Below are 19,645 nucleotides of genomic sequence, written 5' to 3'. Positions count from 1 at the left end.
AAACCACAATGAGATACCTCTACAAACAGAGGCCCCCAAATTTAAAAAGACTGACAATGGCATAAGATGATGAGAAAGTAGAACAATTAGAACAATTGTTTGACAGCACCCACTAAAGCCAGAAGCACGTATACCCTATGACCTGGCAATTCTGCTCAGTGGTATATACACAAGAGAAATTAGTGGGTATGTCCACCAAAAGACATGTTCATAGAAGTTTTGTTTATAATAGCCAAAAACTTGAAAAAACTGAAATAGTCATCAATAGTAGCAAGCATTTTAAAATTATAATATATTCATACTATAGAGTATAATGAAATACTGTGGAACAATAAAAAAGGAAAAAAACTATGAATTCAAGCAACCACATGGACAAATCTCACAGATATAATACTGAGTAAGAAATCCAGGCACAAATGTCAATATATAGTAAGACTCTATACAAAGTTCAAGAACATCCAAAACTAACCTCTGGTGATAAAAGTCAGAATAATGGTTATTTTTGTGAGGGTCAGGGTGGGAGAAGGAAAGGGGATATCAACTCAAAAGCTATATGATGGAGCTTTCTGGGCTGTGGAAGTATTCTGTACTTCAATTTGGATGATGGTTACAGGATATATAAAAATTTTTTCCTTGATCTGTACATTTAAGATTTGTGTATTTTATGCACTATGTTGTGTATATTTTAGACTAATAAAAAGAATAATCAATAATGAAATAATACTATTATTTTCATTTTAAAATGCATACAATATAATACTCTTAAAATCAGAATAAATATTCTTTAGAAAATTAAACTGCACACATAGCTCCAGGATTATAAAAAGAAGAGTATTTGTGTTCCAAAGATATGGACTGCAGAATTAGTTCTTAGTAGCCAAGTGACTTTGAGAAAGCCACTTACTTCTCTTTGTCCTAACTTCTATATCTATGCAGTGAGGTAATAAATCTAGCACTGACATTGTGCAAATCAGACAGGATAATGGGTGTGGCAGTGTTTTGTATATTCTAAAACTTTATTAACATATATTTTTGTTGTTGCTTATGCATTTCAGAAGTTCATCACTGACCAAACAAGCAGAGCAGTAAAACAGATTCTGGTTTTCAACATGAAATGTTATCTTAGTCTTTCTTTAAAGGAATTATAACAGGTGGTTTCTAATACTTCCCCATATTTAAATGTTATAAAGCAGGAAATAAGCCCCATATAAAATCATATATTATTACTGGCATAAATTCTGTATTTAGTCCACATATTAAAGGGTGAGCTATCTGAGGAAAGAAACTGTATTTTATTAATATTATATTTCCACACAATACCTAACACAGTGCCTGGAATTCAGTCAGACCTCAGTTAATTGTTGGATGATGAATAAAAGAATTTTTAAAAATGAATGAACCACTTCTATTTGCCTTTGACTTTCTTAATTAATCTACATGTTCTCAGATATCTTTCTAACTCCACCTTTATTTTTCAAATTACTTTTTACTCTATCTTCCTTTTTCTTTAAGGCACTCTTGCCCTTCTCATTTTCACAATTAACTTAAATCAGCTAGGACCATTTAGGATGCTTGTCTGTTTGATTTTTCTTAAGACTGCTTAGTAATATCACTAAGAACTCAAGAGCTTCTTTCAAAATATCTCCATAAAAATACTGAGTTAGAAATTCAGCACCAATTTAAAAGAAAACAAACAGCTTTTTGCCATAAAATTATCCTTCGTTTATGTTATGAAGTCAAACACTGACCTTATGAACAATGAAGTCTGGTAAGGTCAGTTTGGGTAAGGGTTTAGGGTCTGGTATTATAATAGGGGAGAACGAATCTGACTCCATATTGGATCTGTTCCTTTTACTTCAACCTTTGTACTTTGTTGCCTGTGCTTAGTCATGGCTGGTCTGCACCTTTTGTAAAAGAATTCTGCCTGTAGCCTGAAATATAGAGGATAGCCTATTCTCAGGGCTCTGACGTTTAAGAGTCCATTCATATAGAGATAAGTTGCAGAACAGAGAATAATATTTGTCTTGTTGGAGGTTTACAGGAACATCATGACCTTACCTACGTAAACAGCTGTAAGAACATAGGATTCCGACACCAAGAAGTTTGCAACAACTAACTACATCCCTTCCTCACCTTGCCTTTAAAAATGCCTTGCTGAATCCCTTCTAGGAGGTTGGGAGTTTTGGGGCACTAGCCACCCATCTCCTTGTATGGCCCTGCAATAACCCTATCTCTGCTCCAAACTCCAACGTTTTGGTTTGTTTGGCCTGACTATGCATCAGGCACATGAACTTGCATTTGGTAATAGTACATTGAGTTCATCAAAGTACACACTTGATGTTCACTTTAATATCTCTTGAAGTAAACACCTATTGAACCAAAACACTTACTAGTGATGAGCTGGCTTCCTTCAAGTAACCTGGTTGGATTCTAGGTTCCAACAGACTAGGCTTATATCTTTGATTTCTCTTTCATTCTCCTCCCCACACCCACACACACCTGCAGATACACATACTCTACTTTGTGTATCTATACATATGATGCTGGGCACAAGGTGGGTGAATGCTTCTTGACTTTTCTGCTGCCTTCTCATTTTTTTAAAATAAATTTACTTATTTTATTTATTTGTTTTTGGCTGCGATGGGTCTTCGTTGCTGCGTGCGGGCTTTCTCTAGTTGTGGCGAGTGGGGGCTACTCCTCATTGCCGTGTGAGGGCTTCTATTTGCAGTGGCTTCTCTTGTTGCGAAGCACAGGTTCTAAGTGTACAGGCTTCAGTAGTTGTGGTACACAGGCTCAGTAGTTGTGGCTCGTGGGCTCTAGAGCACAGGTTCAGTAGTTGTGGCACACGGGCTTAGTTGTTCTGTGGCATGTGGGATCTTCCCAGACCAGGGCCCAAATCTGTGTCCCCTGCACTGGCAGGCGGATTCTTAACCACTGGGACATGAGGGAAGTCCCTGCCTTCTCATTTAATGCTGTGCAGCTCAACTTAGCTTTCTGTTACCTACAAAGAATTATCCTTATTTTAAAATTTCTATGGCTCTATTGCACATGCTTATTTTGGTAAAATACCCCTTGAGATAAAAAAAATCTTTGTGGATACTGCTGATGTTAACAAGGAGGTGGATATTTTCAAAGCCAAAATTTTAGGTGTGTTGGTGGTATCCACATGAATTTAATCTTAGAGTTTTACGGATACCTATTCATAAATGGGTTTGGAAATGACCCCAGAAAGAAGAAGCAAAAGTTGCATGTAGATATCATCACATGTTAAATGAAAAGTTTGGATTACATGCTCTCTAAGCAACAATCCAACTTCAATAATGTACCAATCTAGATAGCATAGCTGCGAACTGATGACTTATTTTATTCTGGAAGAGAGTATGGAAGGGAAGGAAATGTTTATTGATGCAAGCAGATCTTTTTACAAGCCAGGGCAATGGAAAGACCAAAGATTGTCCATGTTAGATGCTGTGCCAACTCATTCTATATAAAAAATTTAACTTTTCATTGGTGTAAAAAGGAGACATTTTATAACAATAGAAGATGTCTTTGAAGTTATAGTTCTTAATTTTTAAGTAGAAAGTTAAAAATTATATTTCCAATATTCTTAATTTAGCTGATTTCTTCACTTAAGCAACTCAAGAATCATTTGGTTACAAATGAGTAACAGAAAATAGTGTCAAACGTATTCTCTAACTAAGAACATAATTTTTATTTTAAGAAAGGTGGAGAGTTATGCAATTCTTTAAAAAGCACACCACATAATTTCCAAAATGACTGCATCTATAGTTATTTAACCCCATTAATAGTAAGCATCAAGCACAAAATAAATCAAAAGATGCTTTTGAGCATTGTACATCTGTTCTAATGATCTGGCATATTACAAATGAAGGTGATTAAACTTGAAAAACTGCTATAAACTTCCTGAAGGTTAATGGAAAGTTAACAGCCACTTTGTCTTCCTGCTTGTGCGCTGGGCAAAATTAAATTCACAGAAGAGTCTAGGATCCCTTTAAATTCCAGCTAGTTATATTCTAGGAAGGCATACGGATGCTTGAACCCCTCCTACCCTGTCAACCTCCCTTCCCCCCAGCCTTTGATGTGCTCCCAGCAATAAAGGTTTAGAAGTTCTCAGGCTGCTTCGTGCTACCCCTCCCCCAAGCATCTGACTTGTTTGTGCCTTTCTTTCCCTGCGATTTCACTGTGTGTTTAGCCCTCCCAGAGCAGCAGTTTCCTTAGCAACAGGCTTGCCCTTTTAGAGGCTCAAATGATGACAGCGGTTTATGGGCCTGCGTTCTCCCAGGCTTCCTCGCTCTTGCCTCGCTCCTCTGTCTCCCTCATGAATGCTCAAAGGTCAAAAAGTAAAGTCCGTGTTGTTTCACTCTTTTCAAACAAAGGGCAGGAAGCTACAACAGGTTGGGAAAACATTTTCACTAGGATATCTCATGTACAAGTCATATTCTAAGGTTTAGATGAAAAAGAACTATTTTCTCCGCACATGAGGACAGAGAGGTGGCAACAGAGATTACAAAGGATCGAACTGGAGGGCTGGCTACGTGAGGAGAACAGATTGGGAACACAGGATGAGTTTGTGGGAAAACAACGTAATCTGTTTCCCCCTTTCTCTTGATCTTAGAGTCACAGAAATAGAAGGAATATTGGGGACCAGTGCAAGACCTGGTACAGAATCGGCTCTGCAATTTGGGGCTTTGTGCCTTAGGCTCTGCCTTTTTATTTAAAATTCACCTTTTAGGTATGAATTTTGGATATTTAAAAACTATAATAAAAGAAACACTCAATGAGCCATTTACTGAATTTTAATAAAAAGCCTGGAGACCATTATGGGCTGTTAGATCAATACTATATGTCTTTGTATAGAATTTGTAATTCATTCACGTAGTCATCAAATATTCATTAAGGGCCTACTACATGCCAGGGAATCTTCTAAGCTTTGGGGAACATCACTGACCAACACAGACTTTTAATTTTTTTTTCTTTCCTTGATAATATATTTCAATTTATATTTTTGCAAAGGTGTCAGGATTGCAGCTCTGTACTTGTCTTAAAAAAATCACAGATGGAATTGTTCAGGTGGGAATACCACTAGCTTACCTGTGCTTATGAACCAGGCAAATGGCAGGGAGGCTTCTTTCCATTTGCTTGGTAGTCATTCCTGCCCACGGTAGTGGACAGAATCAGGTGAGCAATAACAAATCTCCTCAATTATTTTCATGATGCCATTCTCCATTCACAGACTGGTGATTTCTAAATCTCCACCTGGATCCTTGAGTTCTACATCCATGTACCCTAATCTTTACTAGACACCTCCACCTGGGTGTCCCACTGGAACCTTGAATTTAACCTGCCCCAAACTGAACTCAGCACCTTCTTTTCTGATCTGTCCTTTCTCCTGGGGTCACCATGCCAATAAACTGTACCATTATTCACTCACTGTCCCAACACTGAAACCTAAAGCCATCCTGAATTCTTCTCTCTGACCCATCTCCAATGTATCACCACTTCCTGTAGATTCTACTTCTTCAAGCTTTCTTGAATTTGTCCACTTCCTCTCATTTGGCCATGCTGCAAACCCTAATTGGTCATCCTGCCTCCCTTCTGGCCTTCTCTCCCCAGTCCATTCTTCAGCTGAAGCTAAATGAGGCTTATAAAAAGCAAATAAAAAGCAGATCTGATTATGCCCTCCCCTGTGGTTATAGGCCTTAGGTGACTCCCGCTCCCCTCAGGACAAATATCTTCATTTGACTTATAGGACTTCATGGTCATCATCCTCTCTCATTAAATCATACTCACTACTTAAAGTTCTCTTAACACCCCATGGACTTCTTATGGGGCCCTTATCTATGCTGTTTCTTTGTCTTAAAGTCATACATATCTCATCCACCACTGCTGTGTTCTTTAGATTTCCAGGCGAGCTTCCTCCGAGATGTATTCCCTGACCTACAAAAACTAGATAGAACATGGTCCCCATGTGTGCTAAAGAACAACTACTAACTACCTACATCACATCGATGATGTACCATTTCTCCCACCAGACTGGAAATTACTTGGGGGCAAGGAACATGTATCTTGTTCACTCATGAATCCCTAGCGCCTAACTGATATTTTTAGCATAAAATTTGTTGATTGATTTGTTGATTGAATGAATTAATGCATTCTAGATGTTTAGAGTTGTTAATTTGACTTGAATGATATTGAGCTCATGGATGATTCCCATATGAGCTTCTCAGCATTGAATTCTTTAAATAAAGGACAAATCTAAAAAAAAAACAAAACTTCATTTTCATACCTAGTCTTATAGAGAAACTGGCATCTTAAAGAACTTACTGTTGTTATTTGTGTCTTCCAAATTCACTTCATTTGAGGTAAGTTTGCAGATCAATCATAACAACTAAGAGTAACCTGAATGAAGTGTTTCTTAAGGAAACAGAAGGAAGGATGTTTTTTAGACTCCAAAAGGGAAAGGCTTAAATAGTTAGATGTTAGGTAATACAGAGCTAAATATGTTCACTTTTTGGTTAAATGGTATATTGCACTACACAGTTTTTATATCCTGAGAAAAGAATTCTTTCCAATCTGCAGAAAATGTAATGAGATAATAAACATTTTAAATTAAATTCAAGAAAATACTTAACCCCTGAGTGTCTTGGTACCTATGTCATGTACAATAGCTTCAGCTAGTTTTTCAAAATATATCCAAACCATTCAATAAAATAATCTTCTATTGTCCTTCAATAAATGTCAATGACACAAAAATACATTACAATGCAAACCTTATGGTACCTGGATAAAGAAATATGATTCAAATGTGTGACAGCAGAATGAGAATAGAGTGACAATAAATAATTCTAACTCATCATTTAGGGGAAAACAAGGTAGGCTGGCTCTTTATTTTACCCAATATAACATAAACATTCTAGATGTATAAAAGATTAAACTTGGAGAGACAGAGAGAAGAATTGAAAAAATATAAGTGGATATATACTCAGTGTTTTTGATTTGATTACATAAAATAAGATGTTTGTTTAGATTTTTTGAGTTTTTAAAAATTCAGGACATCAAAAAATGTGAATGAGGAGTGAAAACTCAACATCATCTTGAAAAAATATTTGCAACATAAATAATGGTCACAAGATTAAGTAAAGAACTCTAGCACATCAACTTTGAAAAATCAGAAATGAAAACTAGGCAAACCAGAAACAGTACTCTGAAAATCAAACACTGAAACAAGCTAACCATTCATGGCTTTAAGTTCTACCATAGTCCAAAAGGGAAAATAAAAGCCACTCTAGGTATCTCAAACTGAGAGCATTTAATACAGGAAATTGGTTGCATAATGATGGAAGAGTTGAAAAGCCAAAGGAGGGATGGTGACATAACCAAGACATTGTAACCCAGTCAACAGTTGTGACCACCCTTAGGATTGGAGGGACTCAGGGCAGAGATAGTATTACCATAACCGATAAGCCGGGGCTGCCTGGGGAAAGTGATATCACAAGAAAACTGCCTGGTAATAGCTCAGACCACAGAGATGGAGAGGACTACTCCTTCCCTCAAGCTGCACTTATTTCAAGTCCTCAGACGTGTTATGATCTCTATTCTCTGGAACAGTTTCTCTGCCTAGAACTCTTCCACCCTCTGACAGTTCTGGCTAACTCCTAATCAATCTTCAGGAGTCTGCTCAACTCAACGTTCACTCTTTCTAGGACACCTTCCTTCATTCTCTAGCCTAAATAAACTCTCTCTGTAAATACTTCATGTTAATCCTCTATTGCAACACTTACTTAATATTATTGTAATTATAATGGAATTGTCCAACTGCCTGGACAGACTGTAAGCTCCATATGAACACAAACTTAAAAAGTTTGATTTGTCTTGTTCCCTGCTGTATGCTTAGTGCATAAAGCAATTTGGCACACAGCATGGGGATCAAAAAATAATGATTAGTCAAATGAATTTCCAGTAATAGAGATGTGATGCATTCTCATTTTTGCTTTGAAAACTCACTCTTACACTCAATCCATATGGATTGGGTATATCTGACTCTATTGCTCACCATTGAAGGAGCACATACATTTTCAGGGGTGGCCAATCAATTCCATCACCCTGACCAATGTGGGAATGGTCAAATAACCACATTGGCTCAAATGGACTCAATCTCGGGACTTCCTCTGAGTTACTACTTAAGAGATGTTCTTCTGCTGAGATTGCTGAGCTGGAAGATGTAAGCCTGGAGCTGATGGCAACTATTTTGCCACCAAGAGGGTAGAATCTGCACCAAATAAGAAATAGAGCTTTGATCTCAGTGAGAAAAGTGAATGACTGAGTTCTAATGGTGACATCATTTGAGCCTATGAATCCATTCATATCTAAAGCCAGGCATACACCTGAATTTTTAGCTACATGATTCAACAAATTCTTCTCCAGGTTTAGCCTGTAAGTTTCTGTCATTTGGAAGTGAAGAGCCCTCTCTGATTCCTTTATCAAGCACCAGTAAGAACTCTGACCTCTTCTCATGTATTCTGATGTTATTCCTCCACCACTATTTAGACTTAGGCTCTGTCTTTTATTTTCTGTGACTTAGATACCATGACCAAGGAACTTATTTCTTCAATACTTATTGGCATCTACAGGCAATATAATAGACTCCAGGGATCCATAGGGACCAAGATATTTACAGACCCTAGATGTTACTGAGTAAGGCAGAGGTTCTCCAACATGCAGGGCAAAAGCAGCACCTGTGGAGCTAGCTAAAAATTAAAAATTAAAAAAAAAATGCTACTTCTTCTTCAGATCACAGTACAGCACTTTTGAAGGTGGAGTTTGAGGATCTAAATTTTTTTTTAGTAAAAAATCACAAATCATCTTGATCAGGGCTGTCTTCAGAAAAGTTTACTTAATAAACACCAGAAGGAAAAGGAGATACTAAATTACTGATGACCAAGGAAATGCTAGTGTTTTGGGAGCCTATGACAAGCATGAGGGTGCTGGTGCTGGTCTGGAGAATCAGAAGCCTCTCCCTGAGGCCTGAATTGTGCTTAGGAAGAAAGCTTGGCAGAAAGAGAGGAGAGAGTGGATGGGACAGAAGGCCTGCATGTGTAAAGTCCCACTGAGCAAGAATGATGAGGGTGCATCTGGCTTGCTGATAGATGACCAGAATAGCTGGAGGATGGAGCCTAGAGGAGAGTGGTTGGCCATCAGTCAGGAGAAGTGGGCAGGGACCACCTCCTGGAGAGCCTTGTAGGCTGTATGAAGGTGTTTGGAATTCAGAGTAAGAAAAGCCAGTAGGGGACTTCCCTGGTGGCAAAGTGGTTAAGAATCCACCTGCCAATGCAGGGGACACAGGTTCGAGCCCTGGTCCGGGAAGATCCCACATGCCGCGGAGCAACAAAGCCCATCTGCCACAACTACTGAGCCTGCACTCTAGAGCCCGCAAGCCACAACTACTGATTCCGTGTGCAACAACTACTGAGTCTGTGTGCCACAACTACTGAAGCCCCGTGCCTAGAGCCTGTGCTCCGCAACAAGAGAAGCCACCACAATGAATGAAGCCCGCACACTGCAACAAAGAGTAGCCCCCGCTTGCTGCAACTAGAGAAAGCCTGGGCGCAGCAATGAAGACCCAACGCAGCCAAAAATAAATAAATAAATAAATTTATTAAAAAAAAAAAGAAAAGCCAGTGAAGGGCATTAGGCAGAGAATGATTTGTGTTGTATAAATTGCTTTGAAATAATATTGGGTATTTTCATTTTGGTTTGTTCATTCTTTTCCAGTGCCCTTATGCTGCTTGGAGCTATTTCCTGCCCGACCTTTTCACTTTTCATTACACTTTCAGTTCATTCATTCACTTAACCAATATGCTTTGAGTACATTCTCCCTACTAGCTATTGTTCTACATATTTGAGGAAGAATGGTAAAAAAGCAAAAACAATCACTCACAGAGCTTATGTTCCACTGGCAGGTGTGGGGCTGAATACAAGCAAACAAACAAAACACACTAATCACGTGAAGTGGTTTCAAATTGGGATAAGTGCCCTAAAGACAAGAAAACAAAATGACAATATAGACAAGAAATTATGGAGGAGTTTTGGAGGTGGGTCAGCTACTTACCTATGATGGTCAGGGAAGACCTCTCTGAGGAACTTGCATTTAGCTGAAATCTCAAAAATAAAAACTAATGATCTGGGCAAAGAACATTTAAGCAGAGGGAACAAGTACAAAAGCCTACAGAATACCAGATTAAGGAGGATGAAGGGCTCTGGGAAGGAAGTATCTTAAAGAGGCTTCATTAGGATGATCAACAAAATGATGTATTGGAAAAATGTTCAGGTTATGACGACACCATATGACAATAAAAAAAACTAAGAAAAAATTAAAATCAAAAAAGGAAATAAAATTATGGCATACTAGTTATCTCTGAAGTGAATATTTACAGGGTAGCAATAGTTGAACATTGCCACTGATTTAAACAAAAATGTCAAGACCAGGAGAACAGTGTGTGCAAAAAGAGATCCTAGGGAATTCCCTGGTTGTCCAGTGGTTAGGACTTCACGCTTCCACTGCAGGGGCCCCAGGTTCCATCCCTGGTCAAGGAACGAAGATCCCGCAAGCCACGGCATGGCCGAAAATAAAAAATAAAAAAAAATTTTTTTAAACCAAAAAAACACATCCTGGAGGGGGAGCGTTCACGTGCAAGTGATTCATTGAAGACGTGCCTCTTATGGAGAAACCACGAAGAGAAAGAAGGAAGCAGGATAGGGATGGTTTCAGGCTCGGTCCCCACTGAGCATGACTTAGGTCTGAAGGAGGAAAAGAAGCTGGGCTTTCAAAATCCCTACATATGGCCACCTGGGGTGGGACATTAAATTCCAGGTACTTTTGGACTCTCTGGGTGGCAGGAAGGCTAAGTAGCTCCAGTGGCCAGAGTCCAGTGGAGAGTTGGCAGTGTGAATAACAGTACAAAAAGCACACAGAAGCCTTTAAGGAGCTGCACGAGAGTGGAGAGGGATGAGAAAGGGAAAAGAAGTAAATGTGATCTTACTTTGTCACCATAACAACATGGCATTTGCCATGTACCTAATAATGCCAGACTCTGTTAGGATTGGCTCTCATATGTATTAACTATTTAGTCCTGAAAATAACTCAAACCCTTTCCCCCTAACTCTTAAATTCCATTTCCAAACTTAGCTGTTTCATTTGGAACTATGCTCAGAACTTGTCATATGTTCCTGTGAGTATCATTGCGATTTTCAGAAACAGTCTAAATCCGTTCAAGGCTGAATTTTCTAATGTTTTATGCAATTGAACTCAGTTAAAAATTAAGTGGACTTTTAATATGCTAGCACTAGTTTCACTGAGTAACTAGTGATGAATTCTAAGGACAATTAAAAAGTAGAATTTATAAAAATTGTCCTGAGCAATGACAGTATTACTGGTATAAATGTATTGCATTTGAAGGGGTGTCCCTTAAAGGAGACTGCACGCACTCACACAGCATATTCATGTATTGTGGGAAAGCAAAGGTCCTTCATTCATAGTCATGCCTTAATAGTATCCCTTTAACCAAAGATGCAGATAGAATGTAGGTGATCAGTTCCACAGCCTGGAATGTTCTCTCCAGCCTGCTAATTAGGTCAATCTAGCATGATCAATGATTAAAAAATGAAAAAACTCACCAATTATTCTGACATCATTTTATCAATGTTTTGTTACTACCTAGTTAAAAAAAAAGGTGGGGAGAGGAAAGGGATCATAATGACTTTTTTTTTAATTCTTACTTTGCCTTTGTAATTATAGTCTTAATAAAAGGTGGGAAAGTGGGAAAGCAACACATTTTACCTCAAATGGCCCCAACATACTGTGTGGCGCTTGTTAATGAGGGGATTCTTTAACTCAGGAAATAATTAACTTTGGCAATGAGAAAATGGTGGAATAACAAAGGTATGGGTCAAATAAAATCAGAAACTTGGAATTAAAACCCCCATGCCCAATTTGCCAATTTTCTGTTTTGAACCAATCTGCTTCGCACTTTCAGGAATAATTGATTATGTCTTCAAGGTGAAGTTTTGCTAAAGCCAAGTTAAACATGTTCCAGGACTAGCCTGGGGCTATTCAAGGCTAAAAAAAAAAGAAGAGTTAGACTCATAAAAAACTACTCTCAGGACCCAAAACACTCCATTTAATTCCAAACACAATATTCAATTACCTTAGTCTCACTAAATATATCATTATTAATAACAATTATCAGTAATACTTTAATGAGAGCACAAGTGCTTCTAGTATCATTAATAAATTATAGTTAAATAAATTTTAATGTTTTCATCTTTATCTCATAAAACTTTATTTAAATTTTTATCTTTGAATATATTTTTCAAAGATGATCAAGACAATCGTACATGTATATTACTTATGAATTATGCTGAACAGCTGAGCTACTGTTCTGGATCACCTCAGTCAAGATGGGAATGAAGACAGCTCATCTTCCATGACCAGAAGCTACTCCAGCCTTTCCCATGGGAACCCAGTGAGGCTTTCCCTTCGACAAAAATCCAGAAATTGACCAAGAGAGCCCAGAAACAGTATGCTGATTAATTTTATGTGTCAGCTTGACTGGGCTAAGTGATGCCCAGATAACTGGTAAAACATTATTTTGAGGTGTGTTTATGAGAGTGTTTCTGGCAAAGATTAGCATTTAAATCAGTGGACTGAGTAAAGATCACCTTTATCAATGCAGGTGGGCATCATCCAGTCCATTAAACACCCAAATAGAACAAAAATGGCAGAGGAAGGGAGAATTTGCTCTTTCTGCTTACTCTGAGACATTCGTCTTCTCCTGCCTCGGACATCGGCACCCTTGGCTCTCATGCCTTTGGACTCCAAGCAGGACTTGTACAATCAGACTGTCATTCTCAGGCCTTCAGACTCAGGCTGAATTACACCATCAGCTCTTCTGGTTCTCCCACTGGTCCTAGTTCTCTGAAGAACCTTAACTAATACAAATGGTTCATGCTCTGACCACATAAAGAAAAATCCCACCTTTCAACATCTGTAAATCCACAGAAGGAGAGTGAGACACTGAGCATCCTTCAGAGTAAAGGAGAAACTTCTCACTTGGTACAGGAGGCAGTGGTGGGGAGGTGACAGTGCTGAAGTATCAGCGCAAGATTCCTCAGAGGTGAGACAGAAGTTGAAATACCGACATGTTACTTGAGTGATTGAAAATAAATATAGAAATCAGAAAAATGAGATCGGAAATATTCTTAACTTGCTCCATGTTATGAGAGCCCCTGAATACCAGGGCTCCTCCACAGTGGGGCACCAAACCTCGAAAGGGCTTCAGCATCCCTCCCCACTAACAGGGCTACTATCTCATCATGATGACCTACCCTCTCACATGGTCCCACTAAGGTTATATCAGAACTCATCTCTCTCCTCAAACTTTCCAGAATCCTTCCCTCATAATGTACACTTATTTTCAGATGATGACCTCAATTTTTACTCCACTGTTGAAGAAGGTAATGAAGGAAAACTGCATCCAGTTCTCTTAACCAAAAATATAAACCTGTGTGCACACAGTCCCCTCTTCCCCTCCTTCTCTGTTATTACGTTGGAAGAAAGGTCCTGCTCTGATTGAAGGCATTTTTTTCCACCTGAGATCTGGAAACCATCATCTCTTGCTTTCTCAAAGACTCAGCCTCTTCCTTTATCCCTTCTCCACACCCTGTTTAATCAGTGTCTCCCTCTCTATTGGGCCATTACCATTGGATACAATATGTTTTAATATCTGTCACTAAAAAACACAGCAAAAATTTTAAAACCCTTAACCCTCACATCTCCTACCATTGGCTGCTCAGTTTCTTCAAAGAATTCATAGCCAAATTTAACAGTTGTCTCTATTAGCTCTGTCCACTTCCTCAAGTCTCCCTTTATGCTATTTCATTCTGGCCTCTGTTGTCTGGTGATCTCATGTTTCCACATCCAATGAATACTTTTCTGTTCTCATCTGACTTCTTCTTTGGCAGTATATAATCCTGTTTACTATGCTTGCCTCTTGAAACATTCTTCTGTTTTCTTCTTCTGCAGTGGATGTCTACTGAATTTCTTCCACTGGGATCTACTTTTCCTCCTGGTAACAACATTGTTTTGTCCTCCTCTTTTTCCATTGGTCATATCATATCAGCTAGGGATGACCTTCTACCTCAGCCCCAGACAATCAAATAATAATAGCGCATTGTATTTACTGTGTGCAAGACATGTATTGTTCTAAACATAGTAGGAATATTAATTCACTTAATATTTATAATAATTTAATGAGATAAATACATTAGCCAATTATAGAAATAACAAAATTGAACCACAGAATAGTTGAATAGTCCAAGTTCGTTCAGCTTATAAATGGTGGTGCTGAGTTGAATCTCATACTCCGAATCACTGTACTATTCTGTTTCTCACATTCTTTGACCACAGTCCTTGATTCAGGATGGGCATTGGGAAAGAGAAACTCTCTTGCCATTGGAATTTGTAAGTCAGAGGAACATATTGTGACCATGCATGAGTCTGCCTAAGAATAAGGTGAAAAAAAGAGGAAAATAGAGCCAAAAAATAATAAATGACATCATTTGAGCCCTTGGATCTAACCATGCCTGAAACTGGCTAATCTTAGAGCTTTCGATTTCACAGTTCAATAAATTTTTTCTTTTACTTAAGCCAGCTAAGATTTATTTTAGTCATCACTTGCCTCCAAAATGCATTTATCAATATAGTCTCCACGACAGGACACACACCAATTTTTTCCTACCTCTCAAGCCCTTCTTTCTCAGTCTTCACGGCTCCTTTTCACAGTCTCTCCGTCTCCTTTTCGAACTGATCATTAAATGCCTGTGTTTGTTGAGTATTCGTGCACAAACCTCTCCTCCTTTTTTTCTCTACCCTCTTCCTAGGTGAGCTAATCTAGCTTCATAATTCTAAAGGTCAACTGTATGTTGGTAATTCCTAAAGTCACTTGTCAAATTTAGTTCTCTCATGAATTCTAGACTCATCCACCAAATGCTACTTAATACCTCTAGCTGGATGTCTAACAGACATCACAAACAAACTCAATTTGTCCAAACTCTTTCTCCTCCAGTCTTTACTGTCTCAGGAAACGGCACCACCATCTGCCTGCTTGCTCACACCAAGTATCTAAATCACCCTTTTGTCCTCCATTTCTTTCACCTTCTTATCAAATCATGACCCTTGGGTTCCATTTCTAGATTTTTTTTTTCAAATATCAAACTCATTTATTTCCATCCCCATTGCCACCATCCTTGTCCACTCTTGCCCCTCTTCTAATTCATTCAGCCCATAGAAGCCCGAGTGATTTTTTTTAATAACATTCTCTTGCTTAAAATTCTTTCATTAGTCCCCTTTGTTCTTGGAATAGCTGCCAAACCCTCTCTCTGTTCTTTGAGTCTCTACCTAATCTGGATTATCATACCTATGAACATCATATACAACGTTCTCCTAACTCTCAATACAGAGCTACATTGGCCTGTCTTTCAGTCCAAACACACCAATTCTTTCCTACATCTTGGAATTTCCACTTGCAGTTTCCTCTGTCAGGAATGCACCTCTTATAGCTCTTCATATGGTGGCATCACTTTCATTCTTCACATTATCTACTCAAACCCCATCTTCTGGAAGCTGTGACAGACTTCGTCATTCCCACCCGTGCCCTCTCACCTCTACCTTGCAGACCTGACTTCCAACTGCTTGCACTTGCATTTCTTTAGCTGAGGGTTTTCCCCTGGCCACATATGCAGCAGGATGGAAATGCCAAGGAATGCCCTTGTTAGTGTCCTCCACCCCCAGCCATTCTCAACCAATAACTGACAGGAGTTATTTTGTAAATATCCTAACTCTCGCTCTCCTGGAATGGGGTAACTCAGAGACCATGTTCAACATCATTTCCAAGAGTTCCCAGGGAGATTCAGCTGCAGTTGCCCAAGTGATAACATGATCGATAAATCATCCTTGATTGGCTCTTTTCCCTCTGTCTCACCCACTGTCTTTCCAGTGATTCTTGGGATTACCTCCCAAATAAACTACTGGTGCTCAAATTCTTATCTCAGAGTCTGTTTCTGGAATAACCAAACTGGCTTTTCATGGCCACTCTCTCTACAGAGGCTACCCTCAGTTACTCGGATTCATTACCTACTTTATTTCTTTCATAAAACTTATCACGATCTCTAAAAGTCTTATCTGTTTTTTGTTTACTTGTTTTCTACTTGTTTCCCTGAGACTTTGTCTATCTTCTCAACTTCTGTGTCCCCTTACCTAGTTCAGTGCCTGACAGATTAATAGATACTCAATAAATATTTGTTAAATGAATAAACAAATGATTGAACCAGTATTACTACTTCTTCCCTGTCATGCCATGATTATGAAGTAACTATATTTTTATAAAAAGACAGGTAAATTGTCTTAATGAAGACTTTTATGCTACTTTCAGTCATGTCAGGTAACCAGAGCACTGAAGTGTTCTGCGAGTATTAAGGGAACAATACAGAGAGGGATTGCAATCCAGATTTTCTAAATCCAAGCCTAGTGGGATTTTTACTGACTTCACCATTACTAATTTTGTATAGATCCAAGTTTCCTTTTCAGGTATTGAGATGAATCTGTATCAAAACATTCACAGCTCTGGCTTGCCTGACTTTCCTTGTGTCAAAAGTTATGCAATGTCAAGTGGTAGTCCAAGGCCAGGGATGCAGCTGTGTCCAAAAAAAAAAAATACCAAAGCATTTATTATGGAAGACTAACTGGACTGAATGACACCTGAACCCTTGACCATGGCTTTGTTAAAATATCCTTCAAAGGGGCTGCAACCAAAATCTGCAATGCTTATCTTTTTATTTCTTCCCTCCTCTTGGCTTAAACACACTTTGCATTTCCAGCCTAAAAAGCCCTTCACAAAATATTTTGTCCCTCTTATAGTTGTGAATTTTATTTCCTTTCACAGTCAGATTCATATATTCATTGTCTGCAGTGTTCACAATCCATCATAATCGGTCTATTTTTCTCACCTCTCCTGATGAGGAAGTCCCCCAGTAATCTCCAAATTGAAGGATCCTTCCATATTAAAATGCCTGCCTACCCCTGTATTCCTGATATTTTTCTTTTTGTTTACATTGCCAAGGTGAGCACATTGTAAATACTCAATAAGTACCTGTAGTCTGGCTATGAGAAAGCTCCTGCCTCTGAGGCTATTTCTCTGTCTCCTTTACTGTATCCTCATCCTTGTGGAAACATTTCCCAAGACTGTGTCCTTGGTCAGAACCTTTTAAGCTCAAGCAGTGACCAAGGAACCACCTACGGGTACTTTGGCTATAACATATGCTATATGGAGAGATGTTTATAGGAGATATGGATGAAATGGCTGATGAATAGAAAGCCTGAAATACTAAGCCATCAAAGGTGGTCTTGATTGTATAAGCAAGAGGGGTTGCTGATGGTTCCCCATGTACATAACACTCTCCTGAATGTTATAGGGGTCTAAACAGATATAAACCTATGTTTCACACCCCATGTATGCACACACCCTCACAAACATCTATCTACTGGAGAATCTTTATTATACGGTCTTTTCAACTTCTTCAAAATTTTTGAATCAAACTCCCAGTATCACATAGAAAAGAATGTTGTACTAAGACAATCTAAATCATATAGGTGGGGAAAATGCATATTTATATTCTTCTTTAAGCAGACGATTTATAATTATATCAGTTTCTCATTTCATTAGCATACAATGTGATAAATATCAAAGGCTATTTCTAAATCACCCAATGTTTTGCAATTCTGCATGAAATGGTTATCTCAGGTAAGATCTTTTTACTTAGTAAAGAGCTAGGTAGGGTTAAGAACACAAATCCCAATGTTAGACCGAGCTAGTTTCTGTCTTGAATCTGCCACATCCCACATATATAACACTAAACAAGCTGTTTAATTTCACAAAGGCTCACTATACAAATGAAAAGAGGTGTTTGTAGAAATTGGAATTCTAGGTTTTTTTTTTGTAACTTTACTGAGATATATTTCACATATTGTAAAATTCACCCACTTAACATGTACAGTTGAGTAGTCTTTGCTATATTAACAGAGTTATGCAACTATAACCACATTCTAATTTCAGAACATTTTCAACAGGTCAAAAAGAAACCTCATGCACATTAGCAATCACACTGTATTCCTGCTCCCCAACCCCATTCCAACCCAAGACAACTCTGAATCTACTTTCTGTCTCCATGTATTTGCCTATTCTACACATTTCACATTAATGGAATCATATACTAAGTGATCTTTTGTGACTGACTTCTTTCACTTAGCAAGATGATGGCAAGGTTCATTTATGTTGTAACATATCAGTATTTTATTCTTTTTTTATTGCTGAACAAACTCCATTGTTTGAATATACCAATTTTGTTTACCCATTTATCAATGCATGGATGTTTAGGTGTTTCTACTTTTTGGCTATCATGAATAAATCTGCTGTGAATGTTTATATACAAGTTTTTATGGACATATATTTTCATTCCTTTTGACTATATACCTGAGAGTGGAATTGCTGGATCATATAAAAACTCTATATTTAGCATTTTGAAGAACTGTTAAACTGTTTTCCAAAGTTGGCTTCACCATTTTACATTCCCACCAGCAGTGTATGAGTGTTCCAATTTCTCCACATTCTTGCCAACACATTCTTTTCCATCTCTTTTTATTTTAACAATCATCATTGGGTATGAAGTGGTATCTCACTGTGATTTGATTTGCATTTCCCTAATGACTAAGAGTGTATGTATCTTTTGGCAATTTGCATATCTTCTTTGGCTAAGTGTTTATTCAAATCCTTTACCTACTTTTAAATTTGGTGATGTGTGTTTCTATTATTGCGTTATAAGAGTTCTTTATATATTCTGGATACAAATTCCTTATTAGATATATGATTTCTGAATATTTTTCCTATTTTGGGTATTTCACTTTCTTGTTAATAGAAGCCCCAAGTTTCTATTGGGCTGAAGCCCCAAAATTTCAATTTTGATGAAGTCAGATGTATCATTTTTTCTTTTGTCACTTGTGCTTATGGTTTCATATCTATGAAATCATTGTCTAACTGAAGGTCACAAAGACTTACACCTATGTTTTCTCCTAGGAGTTTTATAGTTTTAGCTCTTACATTTAGATCTATGATACACTTTGAATAATATTTGTGTTTAGTGTGATGTAGGGAACCAAATTCATTCTTTTGCATGTGACTATCCAGTTATCCAAGCACCATTTGTTGAAAAGAATATTCTGTTCCCCATTCATTTTCTAGACACCCTTGTCAAAAACCAACTGACCATAAATGTAAGGGTTTATTTCTGGACTCTCAATACTCTTCCATTGGTGAATACATATATCCTTATGCCAGTACCACACTGTCTTGATTACTATAGGTTTGTGGGTTTTTTTTAACATCTTTATTGTAGTATAATTGCTTTACAATGGTGTGTTAGTTTCTGCTGTATAACAAAGTGAATCAGCTATATGTATACATATATCCTCATATCCCCTCCCTCTTGCGTCTCCCTCTCACCCTCCCTATCCCAC

At 38.0% G+C, this 19,645-nt stretch overlaps 1 protein-coding gene and 1 long non-coding RNA gene across 3 annotated transcripts in view; both read right to left on the bottom strand.

Moving 5' to 3' along the window:
- The window catches only part of LOC309664082 (uncharacterized protein), a 327,420-nt gene that overhangs the window by 234,068 nt on the left and 73,707 nt on the right, over window positions 1-19,645 (bottom strand). The gene's annotated exons all lie outside the window — the stretch shown is intronic.
- LOC309664119 lies at window positions 5,071-18,632 on the bottom strand. Its single transcript, XR_014265631.1, has 3 exons — window positions 13,859-18,632; window positions 8,801-13,224; window positions 5,071-8,768 (listed from the first exon to the last, which is right to left on the bottom strand). It is a non-coding gene; the product is annotated as an uncharacterized lncRNA (long non-coding RNA).

The sequence above is a fragment of the Balaenoptera physalus genome (assembly GCF_965194825.1).
Source record: "Balaenoptera physalus genome assembly, chromosome: 7".
Taxonomy (NCBI): domain Eukaryota; kingdom Metazoa; phylum Chordata; class Mammalia; order Artiodactyla; family Balaenopteridae; genus Balaenoptera; species Balaenoptera physalus.
This window is presented reverse-complemented; position numbering and strand designations above follow the sequence as displayed.